The 12,467-nt window shown below is 41.3% G+C and overlaps 1 protein-coding gene across 4 annotated transcripts in view; it reads right to left on the bottom strand.

Moving 5' to 3' along the window:
- Positions 1-12,467, bottom strand: part of Plscr4 (phospholipid scramblase 4) — an 89,224-nt gene that overhangs the window by 39,359 nt on the left and 37,398 nt on the right. For 3 of the 4 annotated variants that reach the window (XM_047565551.1, XM_047565554.1, XM_047565555.1), the window contains 2 exons: positions 9,969-10,083; positions 421-531 (listed from right to left, as the gene is read on the bottom strand). The gene's annotated coding sequence lies outside the window, so the exon portion shown is untranslated. The remainder of the gene's footprint in view (positions 1-420; positions 532-9,968; positions 10,084-12,467) is intronic. The other variant, XM_047565553.1, reaches the window with a different exon arrangement.

The following is a 12,467-nucleotide window of genomic DNA, read 5'->3' as shown; positions in this document are numbered from 1 at the left end:
GCCCGAGTCCCTGAGGGCCACCAGAGGTCCCCGGCACGCGGGACCTGTCATGCGGGACGAAGTCGCACGCTGAGAGCGCAGGACTGGCCAGGTGGGGTGCCACCACCCCTCGAGAGCGCGTGTCCCCCGGGCGGAGTGAGTCCCCCCACCAGAGAGCCTCTACTCGGCTGCCCCGCAAGGAGATCCAGGCGTGCGGAACCCGGGGGGCGCTCGGGCGCCACCACTCCATGGCTGGACGCCGCTGTCACCCAGCCCGCCGCGTCTGCACCGCAAGCGCCAAACTTCGCACCCACCTGAGGACGCGGCGGCTGCACAACCGCCAAGCCCCGGACGCCGCGCCGCGCGCCCCGTCAAACCCCGAGACCTGGGTCCGTCCCGCGTCGCCCCCGCCCCGGGTCCAGCGTCCCCGGCCCCACTCACCGCTCGCACCGCAAAGCACCGGGCACCGCGACGCCCTGCGCGGTCCGATTCGCTTCCTCGAGGAAAGGGAAAGACCAGGAGGCGGGGAAGGGAGGCGGAAGAGGAGGATTTCTGGAATAAAAACAGAGTAAGCGCGCAGGGGAGGGCCGGGCGCCGGGCCAGGCGCGCCGCCAGGGTCGCCCAGACGCTCGGGTGTGCCGCCCAGGCCTGGGAGCCCGCCCGGGGTGCGTCCCCTGGAGGTGGGCGCCCTGCAGTGGGCTCCACCTGGGGTACCAGGCGCAGGGGAAAGGAAGAAGGAAGCAAGTTGTCACAGATCTCATAGGAGGTGGAAGAAAAGATAGGAGCAGCCCAGGTGGCCCCTGATCAGGAGAGGCGGCCGGCGTGGGAGAAAGCTTTGCTAACGGGAGAAAGGGGAAAGCTGTTTCGCAAGTCTTCCACATTTGCATTTGCTCCCAGCCCAGACCCCTGGCTTGAAGAGTTGGCCTTGGCAGCAGCGCAGGGCTGGCTGGAGGTCCCAGGGCAAGGGGCCCAGGCATTTTCTTTTCTTTTCCACAGACTGGAGGAGGCCAATTTGATCAGGGAGGGAGGGAGAGTGGGGGGCACCAGGAAAGAGGAGGAATGGGAGCAGGATTGCTGTGTTTTCTGACGTGAGAGAAGCATGCCATTTGTTAATTACCGAGGTTAGGCACAGTGGCTTCTTTCAGACTAATTAGATTCAGGTCCCTGGTGGTTCCTGGGGAGACCACAGTACAATGGTTGGAGGGGGGGGGGGCACCCAAATGTCATCTGACCTCATGAAGCGTCACAGCTGGACAGAAGCAAATTTGATTAAGCTCTGAAGAGTTTTGGGCACAGTTCCACAATGGGAGAAGTTTGGGTAGGAGAAGGCATGTGGGAGTACACTTCGAGAATTTTCCATCTTCCTTTGTATGCATGTTATTGGTTAGTGCTTGTGTTGGAAGCCATTGACCAATTAATATTGTATTCTCAGTAATAAGTGCAGGGGACATTTCTCAAGTGCAGAAATGGGTTTTTGAAAGCATGAAACAGAGAAACTGTCCCTGAAAGCCATAGCAAAACATAATAATATTTACTAACTTGGTTTTTAAGTTCATAAGAGGGGTCACAAAATTGAGCTTTTTAACGTAAATACGCATGGTGGCCGCATTAAAGATGCCCAAAACTCAAGATCAAAAGATGTCTTGTGAAACATTGCTTTGGAGGGTAAACAAGTAATCAAAGTAATTATATGCCCCCAAAATCATACCTCCCAAGTTACAGATTTTGCTTTTTTTTTTTGGGGGGGGGGGAGGGGTGGCACTTGGCCACTGAGCCACATCCCCAGCCCTATTTTGTATTTTATTTAGAGACAGGGTCTCATTGAGTTGCTTAGAACCTAGCCATTGCTCAGGCTGGATTTGAACTTGCAATCCTCCTGTCTCAGCCTCCAGAGCTGCTGGGATTACAGGCCTGAGCCACCTGGCCTAGCCCAAATCATAGGTTTTGTGGGAAAGAATAATGATTCAAACATGTCTTTTAAAATTTTGTGACCTGTTTGCCTTCCAATCTGCAGACTTTCAGGTATGACAAAGGGGCATTTTGGAGTACCAATCCCATTATTTCTTTACATTACTTCTCTTTCCTAGTCTCCCCCTCCTTTCCTCCTCTGTCTCTGTGTCTTCCTTTTGTTATTTGAGTTAAATGTATGTTCACCACATGATTGTCCAACAGATTATCAGGATTTTGTTTACATTTGTTTCTAATTTTTTTTCTCTTTAAATTCAATATACTATTCCTTATTTCAGTTTGCTGATAATTGTGAGACAGATATCATACTTTTATGATTTAAGCATTGTTGGATTGCTTTTTGCAACTTCCGTGTGTCTCGTGATGAGATACTGTATCCATTCATTATGAACATAATTGTCTTTAAATTCTTGACCGTATTTACAATATTTGTTTTACTACCTAGTCCAATGTTTGCCTCACCTTGGGATGTCCTTCTGTGGACTTCTAGTTGTTGTGAGTTTTTTGGCAATGAGGCATCATACTTTTAGTTTCTCAGGATGTATATTAGATTTTTGTTGTACACAGGACATTCTGGATAATATACATTAAGGGATTCTGACATTTCTTCCTCTAAGAGCACTTATCATTCTCTGGCAGATGTTGAAGTCCAATCACCCTTACCTTGTGGAACCTTTGTGTGCACTTAGACAGGGTGGTCCTTGGAAGGCTTTAGCAAGCACCTCTGTCTGGTTCTCCTCAGATTCCCATCTAGTTCCCTCCTGGTGGACAGGGATGGAAATCTCTGTTCTGTCCCTTCAACTGCTGCTTCCTGCTGGTTTCATTCATCTGACACATGTTGATATGGTTTGTGTCCCCAGGTGTTAGAGGCTTTGTCCCCAGTCCATGGCAATATTGGAAAGTGGTAGAACATTTAGGAAATGGGACCTAAGGTAAGGAAGTTGGATCATTGGGTTTGTGCCCTTGAAGGGGATATTGGTCTCCTCTTTGCCTCTTGCTTCTCCACTGCTGTGAGTTAAGCTGTTTCCCCTGCCATACTTTCCCACCATGATGTGCTGTTTCACCAAAGGCCCTAAAGTAATGAGCCACCTGACTATGAACCAAAACCTCCCACACCGAAGGCCAAAAGAATCCTTTCCTCTTAGGTTGGTTATCTCAAGTATTTTGTTATAGCAATGGAAAGCTCATTAACACACTTGCACAGTTCAACAATCAGCCAAGGATTCGAGGTTGTTTATAGGCAAGTATTGATGTTCTTCCCTCTATCTTTCTCCACTTTATGGGATTATTCTCAGTTGAGTTCCTCTGATAACCTGTAATCTCTTCACTGATGTCATAACTCAACAGCTATGAAGACTTCGAGTTCTAGCTGTTCTATGACTAAGGACTGGGAGAAAACAGAACAATCATAGATCTCACTAGGTTTCTATACTTTTCTGTTTTTAATTGTTAGATCTTTTAGAGTTTCTGTCTGCTTTTGACTGCTCTCTAGTGCCTTCAAATTAATTTGTTAAAAATTATTTTTTTCTAGTTTATTATTATTCCCAGTGGGAGTGCTATTCCAATATAAGCTGATATCATAATTGGAATTCACAACCCCTAAACTTTTCAATCAATCATGTTCATATAAATGTAAAAGTTTGAAAGCATATTCTGTGAAACAAAACCTATATCCATGACACATCTTTGGTTTCAAAAGAGAATGTATTTCTTCTTTATTACAATGACCATTTAAGTTTTTCTAAGTAGTTAGCGAATTCTCTGTAAATGTTTTCTTCCTAAGACTAACATCTATTTCTTGTGATGTTTCTGTTTGTCGTGATTGCTAATCCCTTACATTGAAATTAACTTCCTTAGGCTTATTAATTGCCTTCTACTATTTATTCTGATGCTTCTTTCTATAATGCAATGAGCTGCCAATGCATTTCTATTAATGAGGCCTAATTGGATTAAATTTACTGGCATATTAGTCACTTCTAGTGTATTTGTGATTAATTGAATCCCAACATTAGTTAATTAGAGTCTGTCTTTCATCGCATAGTGGAGGAATTATAATTGTTAGTATATGGTAGCTGAGCTTTTACTTCCTAACCTCAACTCTTTAGTTCAGTGAGTTCTATGTGTGATAGAGAGAAAGCTGGAACTCGGAGAATGTTAGCCAGAGTGTGTGACGATGGTAACAAGCACAAGGAGGCCGAAGTTGGGGGTGGAAGGAGAAAAGTATGGTGGAGGCAGACTTTGTCCAGCAACTGAAACAATGGCTTGGCGGTTTCATCATCAAACAGTAAAAAGTGAATTGTCCACAGTTTTCAATGTTGATCTCCTATGCTCCCCTCAAACCTTTTTACTTAGAAGTACTCCACAGATTCCACCAAGTTCTAACATTTTCATAAAAACCAAGGTACATACTTGCCTGCCAACTAATGAGCATGCGAGGAGCACTTGGACAATGGGGAACATTCCTATTTGGTGTAGCTTTAGATGGGAACAGGATTCCAACAACAATGTGTTTCAGGGTTTAGTTTCTCATTATTGGATTCCTCCTCATGGATGGATTTGACATAGGTTGTTATAATGTCACTCATTATCCAGGAAGTCCATAAAAATAGAAATCCTTATAACAAAAGTCATTTCTCTAGAGTATTTTCTTCCTTTGTTTTGTGTTACTATAATAAAATACCTGAGGGTAGATACTTAACAAAGAAAGAGGTTTCTTTGACTCATGATACTGGTGACTAGAAGGTCCATGAGCATGGTGCCAGTATTCTGACAAGGGACCTCTGGTGACATCGTAACATGGAAGATTAGCAGGAGGGGAACTGACTGAGTGCCAGAGGAGGCAACCTTGTGTTTTATAACAACCCACTCCCCCGAGAGCTAATTTCCTGTGAGACCTGCATTAATCCATGAGGGTGGAGCATGATTACTTTCTACTGGGACCGACCATTCTGTTCCACTGCCTCATCACCACCACACTGGGGACTGAGCTTCTAGCAAAGGTCCTTCAAAGGGACGAACCATGTCCAAACGACAGCAGATACCTCAGGCAGAAGTTTCCTGCTCCCTTTATGGCTACACTGACTGACCTCCGGCTGAATTGGAGAGGTATCATGTCACCCAGCAACAGTCAAATGTGACTTGAGAGCACAGTCTCTTCAGAGTTGCAGATAGGGTGTGTGTGGGAACTTTGTGTTTTAGAAACAGAAAAATCACATTGTATCTATATAATTTCATTTTCTTCAGTTCGGCCATTTAACTTCTTGACCTTGGAACTGAAGTCAGATGGGGCCTATTAAAGTTAACTTATGTTTTCCTAAAATGTTAGTTTTTTTCCTCATCTTTTTCTTGTGGGCCATTATTTATTTATTATTTTTGTGGTCCTGGGGATTGAACCCATGACCTTGGGCATCAGAAGCAAGCCCTCTACCACTGAGTTGCACCTGCGGCCCTCAATCATAGGAAATCTGGTACTCCGTTTTTCAATGTCTAACATCATGCTACTGATAAAAATGTTGAGCCAAATAAAGACTCTGATAGTCTACTTCAACAGACTAACCTCTAACATGACAGAAATTCCAATATCAATATTTTCTGTAATTATTCAATTAGGTAAAAATCAACTTAGACTGTCCTGTGACACTTTTTAATTTCTTGCCCATAGCAATAAAAATTAAAATTTATGCTAAATGTATGTTAAAATGATATTTATCATGACATTTTCATGATATCTCTACACTTGCCAATCAGGAAAGGGAAATGAGTCTATTTTCTAAGATTTCACATTTGAGAACAGAATTTTGTTGACATTATTTGTTATGCCCTTTACTAACTTCTTGGCTACATCTATTTAAAATTTTTGTACTATAAATTTGCCTGAAATTGATCTTGCAGTGTGTCATGGGTAGAACTGTTTTCCTCAAAACGATATGTTGAAGTCCTAAATCTTTCATTTCTATACCCAGGACCGTATTTAGAAATAGAATCTTTGCAGATACAATGAACTTAGAAGGAGGCCCTAATGAATGAAGGCCATCCATAATCCAGTGACCATATCCTTGCCTGAGGAGAGAAATTTGGACACAGAATCAGGCAAGGAGGATACCAGGTGACAACAGTATCAGAGATTGGAGAAATACGTTTAGAAATCCAGGGACACCTGAGAATTCTAGCAGCTGCCAGGAGCTGAGACGGGGGCATAGGACAGAATCTTCCTCTGAGCCCCCAAGAGAGAGTCACCCCTTCTTGACACTTTGTACTTAGATTTCCAGACTCCAGAGCTATGAGAAAACAAAATTTTGTTGTGTAAAGTTACCTAGTTTGTGGTAAATTTAAAATGGCAATACTAGGAAACAAATAGAGTGTGGTACGTGTGTGTATAGTTTCTCGCTGTCAATATTATTTTTCTTTTTGAAAATTGTGACAGTTTGTTTCTCATTCTTTTTCTGAATCTTTGCACATACTGCAATGTTGAAAGGAAAGGATGACAGTGATTTTGAAAAGATATTTTCATATTTTTATGTGCCTGTGGATGTAGCTTATATAATTTTAAAAGCTTGATTTTGTTTTTGCTGTCTGGATCAAAGTAAATTTGGAACATGGAGTGCAAAGTGCATTGCATCTGCAAAAACATGGTAATAAAGAATGCAAAAGAGTGAAGTGTTTGGAGAACACATGGAATGCCTATCAAAATCATTTAACTATTATTTCAAGGGGTACAATTAGAAATAATAGCTTAAAAGGAAAAAAGTAGATTTTAAATATTTTGAAGAGAAATTGCACTAAAAATGATGAGTTTTTTGTTTTGTTTTGTTTTGTTTTTTTTGTAAAAACAGAACCTATATATATAGGTACTTGGATACATATAGATATTGCTGTGATCTGAAGTTGGTGTCTGCCCCAATTTCCAGTGTGGGAACCTAAATGTCCAATGCAATAGTATGAAGAGTTGAAGCCTTTAGCAAGTGAACAGGTCAGGAGGGTTCCTGAAGGTGGAACAAACAACAAGATACCATCTATGGAGCAGAGAGGAGCAAGTCCTGGTCAGACAGTCTGCCAGCACATTGATCTTGGACTCCCCTGCCTCCAGAATCATAATGCATAAATTTCTGTTGTTTTTAAGTTACCTTGTTAAACTATTTTTTCTAGCAGGAGAAATGAACTAAAGCAAATATCTACAATATGCATATATGTATGCATACACTACACATGCTTACATGTGATTATACAAGCAAGGAAAAAATGGATGTACAGATGGGTATGTTATAAACATGGGCTCTCCAGGATGTGGTAGTGGTGAAAGATGGCAGAAGGGATAAGACTGCAGCTCCAGGGGATGGATTGGCCCAGCAGGTGACAGGTCTGGAACCTGAACCAAAGTCTATCTGGAATCTAAAGACTGTTGTCATAATTTTATTTTAATTGCAATTATGATATTTATTTCAATGAAGAAAGGAGCATTAGAAAAATCCTTTTAAAAAGTATGTTCTGTTCCTTGAAACTTAATTATATTATACTTCCTTCTTTTTCCTTTCAGAGAGCATATAAAATAACTTTTCTGTCCTTTAATCTAGATATATTTAAATGTTATTCTTACCTTTTCACACTCTGACATTGTTTTATGTTAGGTCCACTTTAGATTGATTAATAAAATGTTTCAAATACTTTTTAATTAGAGCATACTTACTTTGCTCATGATCATCATTTTCATGCATTTTTGAAAAATCTCAAAATACTTACTGCAATTCAATAAAAAAAATTGTGGAAGCAGGAAATTTTTGAGGTCAGCATTCCCAGAAGCAGAAAGGAGAAATGGAAATATTTCTTGAGCTCAGGCAAATTATTTAACAATCAGTGGATGAGAAGGGTATTTCAAATTTACTTTTTATACATGGAAGCTTTAAGCACTACAGACTTTAAAATTATAACATGAAGGTTTTTGATTCAAAGGCATGACTGAGACTAAAGACTTAGGAGTTGGCTACTGTCCTTAAATGTGGATAAACAATTAGCAGTATGTGTTTTTGTACAGTATGTGTATGCATAGTGAATTGTTTGCTCATTTAAAAATTTTGCCTGAATCAGAGGTACTGACATTTTAGGAATACATAATGGAACATGAGTTCTTAGGTTAAGTAAAAATTTTAAAATTATGAAGCTTAAAAAAAATTTACTGAAGTATGAAAAATGGTGGAATAAGACAGGCATCATTACCCTATATACATGTATGATTACACGAATGGTATGAATCTACATCGTGCACAACCATAGAAACAAAATGATGTACCCCATTTGTGTACAATGAATCAAAATGCAGTCTGTCAAAATAAAAAAAAATTTAAATTTACTGAAGTCTTAAAATTAAGACATGTAAAGAAACTAAATCTGTTGTCCACCCTAATGCTCAGAAATTTCTGCTAAAATACAAAGCTGATGATATTCCTTCCTTGATAAAATTTTTATTTCTTAAGAAAAATCTTTCATTGTAAGATCTACAGTTTCCAAGAAAACTCTTGACATCTCCCCTGGAACTGCAAGTCCTAGCTGTCTTATATCCATTTAGTATTTCTGCTTCAGCTCCTTCCACTGCCCTCCCTGTTTTCTGTGTCTTGCAGGATGCTGAATATTACCTACATCAGGAAGCCATTGCATCTCGTTGGCTCATCATGCTCTTTGACACAGTGACGAATACTGTGTCACTGCTCATATCCTCTTCTCCCTCGAGCTACATCCGCTTGTTCTCCCAGACTCATCTCCCACGTCACCTCTCTGGAGAGTCCTTCCTGACCTTTCCATGCTGACATAATGAGGAAGTTAAGCCCTGTGCTGGGTATTCAGAGGAGAATAATACAGGCAGGGTGTCTGCTTTGTTGAACTTAAACTCCTGTCGAGTTGGGGCCAATTCACAAGTGAGCCGATTGCACAGTGATTGCAGAGCATGACAGGTAGTTTGGAAGCAGTGGAACAAGGTGAAGTGATGAAGCAATGGGTGGAGGGTGGGCGGAGTTTCGTTGCTCATGGTGTTCAGAAAAAGCACCCAGGTCACCAGGGGAAATGCCATTCCTGCCAAATGATTAGAAGGAGCAGCTGTGCACAAATATGGTCTTCACTAGCATTCCAGAAAGACAGAACGAGAAGGGTAAAGATCCTGAGGGAGGAAGAAGCTGCATATCGAAAGATCAGAACAACACAAAGCAGAACAAATAAAACAGCACTTCTGTAGGAGAAGAGGACACCTGGTGCATGTCCTCAGTTCCTCCCTGCGTTTGTCAACTGCTTCTAAGTTTCTCCATCCCACTCCCCAGCTAGCGCCTTCTACCTAGCCCTGTTCTGTTCACCCACAAAGCAAAAGCTCAGTGTGGACATTCCCAAAACGATATTGTGTTCTGCAGATCCCCTTTGTAATCATGTCCCATATATTTAGATTTCAAATTGAGTCTGGATACATAATGATCGATTTTCAACACATACTTCAACCAGATATGTCTGAAATGCTATTACACATACCTGGGAATACGATATAATTTGAAAAGATGCCAATAATTAAACTTGAAGAAAGTGTGAAACTGAATTTACAGTGAGGAATATCAGCCACTTACCATCATTTGGAAGGCTAGTAAATTCTACCTTTAAGACTTCCATGGAATAAGGTAGCACAAGCATACATACAGCACTCTTCTGTTATTTCATGCAACTAATATTTTTAAAATATTTCCCTGATCCATCTGTTTGGATTTCATGGGAATCAAAATGAGTCAAATAGTGGAATAGTATTACCATTTGAAAGTACAAAGCAAACAAACCTTAAAAAGGTGTTCTTATTATTAATCAGTGAAAAGAAAAATGAATAGCAAAATGAATAGCAAACACTACCTGGAAGCACGCTGTCTCTGTCTCACACCTGCAAAGGTATGTGTAAAGGAAGATCTGGGTTGGGTCCAGGTGACAGACCTTTCCCTTGTGATCCTGTTGATGTTATCATTACTATTCGCTTTCCCAGTTACCACCACCTGCTCCCAACATACCTCCGTGTTCTAGGATGCCGGTCACTCTGATTATCAGTTCCCAGTTTCATGCCTCTTCCATGTCAGCGTCTTCCACCCATGTACCAGCTGAAGGTACTGCATGAGCATGTCATATCTGGAAACAAAACAAAGTGAAAAGAAAGCCAGCCACAGTGGTGCATACCTGTAATCCCAGCAGATCAGGAGGCTGAGTTAGGAGGATTGCAAGTTCAAAGCCAGTATCAGCAACTTAGTGAGACCCTAGGTAATTTAGTGACATACTGTTTCAAAATTAAAAAAAAAAAAGGACTGGGGATCTGGGGATGTGGTTAAAATGCCCCTAGGTTCATTCCCTGGCCCAAGGAAAAAAAAAAAAAAAAAAAAAAAGTCCTTGACCTGTGAAAGAAAAGACAAAAAGTGACGGTTACTTTTGCCTTCATATCTCACCCTTGCTGTGCTTTGAGATAGAGAAGGGTGGAGGAAATCCAGAGAACCAGAGACAGGCCGGCAGCTTGAGGACTGTTTACGTTGACCCAGCAGTATACAGTTGTTCAATGCCTATGCCTAGTGTGTACATAGAAATGTAAGCATGGGACACGACTTTAAGAAAATAAGTTAGCATATTAACAAATCCATTGGATTATGTGAGGAAGAATTTGGGGACAGAGTAGATTATGGTTTCATTGTGGAAGATAGATAATCAATGTGTATTGGGCAGAATAACTGAGATTTCTGAATGCAAGAGGAGTGTGTTGACCCGTGCCACAAAGGGACCCAGCTTCAGACAAGGGAGCAACAAGAGCAGGAGGGGCCAAGCTCACTTCTGAGATGACCCACTCCTGCCATCCCAACGTCAATCCATTCATCTAGTCACCTCTTTTTAGGTCGCATCTCCCAACACTGCTGCATGGATGCTGAAGTTTCCAACACATGAACCTTGGGGGACATATTCAAACCATAACAACGGCAAAGCAAATTGTACAAGATCAGAAAATACATGCTATTTTAATGCCATGTTACATTTTGATGAGATGGTTCAAAGAGAAATATATAGCATGTTCCAAAGGGAAAGGTAAAGACCTTCAGTCCCCAAGTTAAAATGCGATGGCAGCCTTCCAAGGGCGTTAGAAAAGTGCTCACCTTAACTTCAGTGTTGTCTTCCTGACGTGGTAGTAGCTGTCATGTCACAGGACAGCAACATCCCCACGCAAGTCCCTACTTCTCTAAACTATTGGCTTTGCATTGATAAACAACATGCACTAGTAAGGATAATTGCACCCCTTTGAAAACAACTATAATCAATGTCCTGAGACCCTGAGTGAGTCTGGTAAACCTTGAGCAGTCAGTCTAATCATGCCTAGGAGTAACTGTGACAAAGAGAATCATCCACTCCCCAGAACTTCATCAGCCAAACTCTACTTAGGAAGAGTTGGCTGGAGTTGAACCTTTTTTGTTTAGAAAGTCAGTGTTATGAATTCACTATTTGTACTTCCCCCCAACTCATATGTTGGAACCCTAACTGCCAATGTGACCGTATTGGGAGGTGGGGTGTTGGGGGTGGTCGATCATGAGTGTGGCATCCAATGAATGGGATTAGGGTGCTTATACAGAGAGAGAGGAGAGCCTCCCTCCTCTATGAGGAGGATACTGGAAAAGATGGCCTCTGTAACCCAGGAGGAGGGCCTCCACCAAGAGCCTGATGGTTACGGCACCCTGATTGTGGACTTCCAGGCTCCAGAATGGTGAGAAATGAATTTTTGTTGTTTAAGCCGCCTAATCTCTGGCATTCTGTTATAGCAGCCTGAACCACAACAGTCAAGGAGGTACCCATCTCTCTTCACAAGACAGAGTTCTTGTTTCCCAACTGAGATTGACATATTCTGTATTATCAAACGTTTCTGAGGACAGAAAGAGCTGGAAAATCTCACATGCTGACATTAAAAGGAATTAGTGAGAATGCTGTTATGTGTCTTAAAGAATAATAATTAATGATCACACCATTCTTGTCAAACTTCTTTTGACATTTGTATCTTTAATCTTTATCAAGTCAAACATGAGTAAATGAAAGTTTCATCAAGTAAAGATGAGTAAGTTGAAACTGAGAAGTTTAATAAATTCATGATTGTGTTGGTTGATATTGAATGAATTTGTCACTGTTTTTGCAAAGGTTTAACTATACAGTTTGACTTTAAGTGTGGTGCCTTTTGCAGATGATGTCCATTGAAATGACAACAAAAGCTTAATTAAAAATGGATCTGCCTATCAGGGAAAACATTTGGCCTTTGGCTTTTTGGGATTGGCTTATTTCATTTAGCATGATATTCTCCAGTTCTATCCATTTATCTACAAATGCCATAATATTATTCTTTTTTATGAATAATATTCCATTGGGTATATACCACAGTTTCTTTAACCATTCATCTGTTGAAGGGCATCTAGGTACAGTTCCCGGCAGATAACTTATTGTCACAATATTTGTTAAAGGAATGAATGGTCATGATTCACACTTATCATTGAAGT

Source organism: Sciurus carolinensis, chromosome 9 (assembly GCF_902686445.1).
Source record: "Sciurus carolinensis chromosome 9, mSciCar1.2, whole genome shotgun sequence".
Taxonomy (NCBI): Eukaryota; Metazoa; Chordata; class Mammalia; order Rodentia; family Sciuridae; genus Sciurus; species Sciurus carolinensis.
This window is presented reverse-complemented; position numbering and strand designations above follow the sequence as displayed.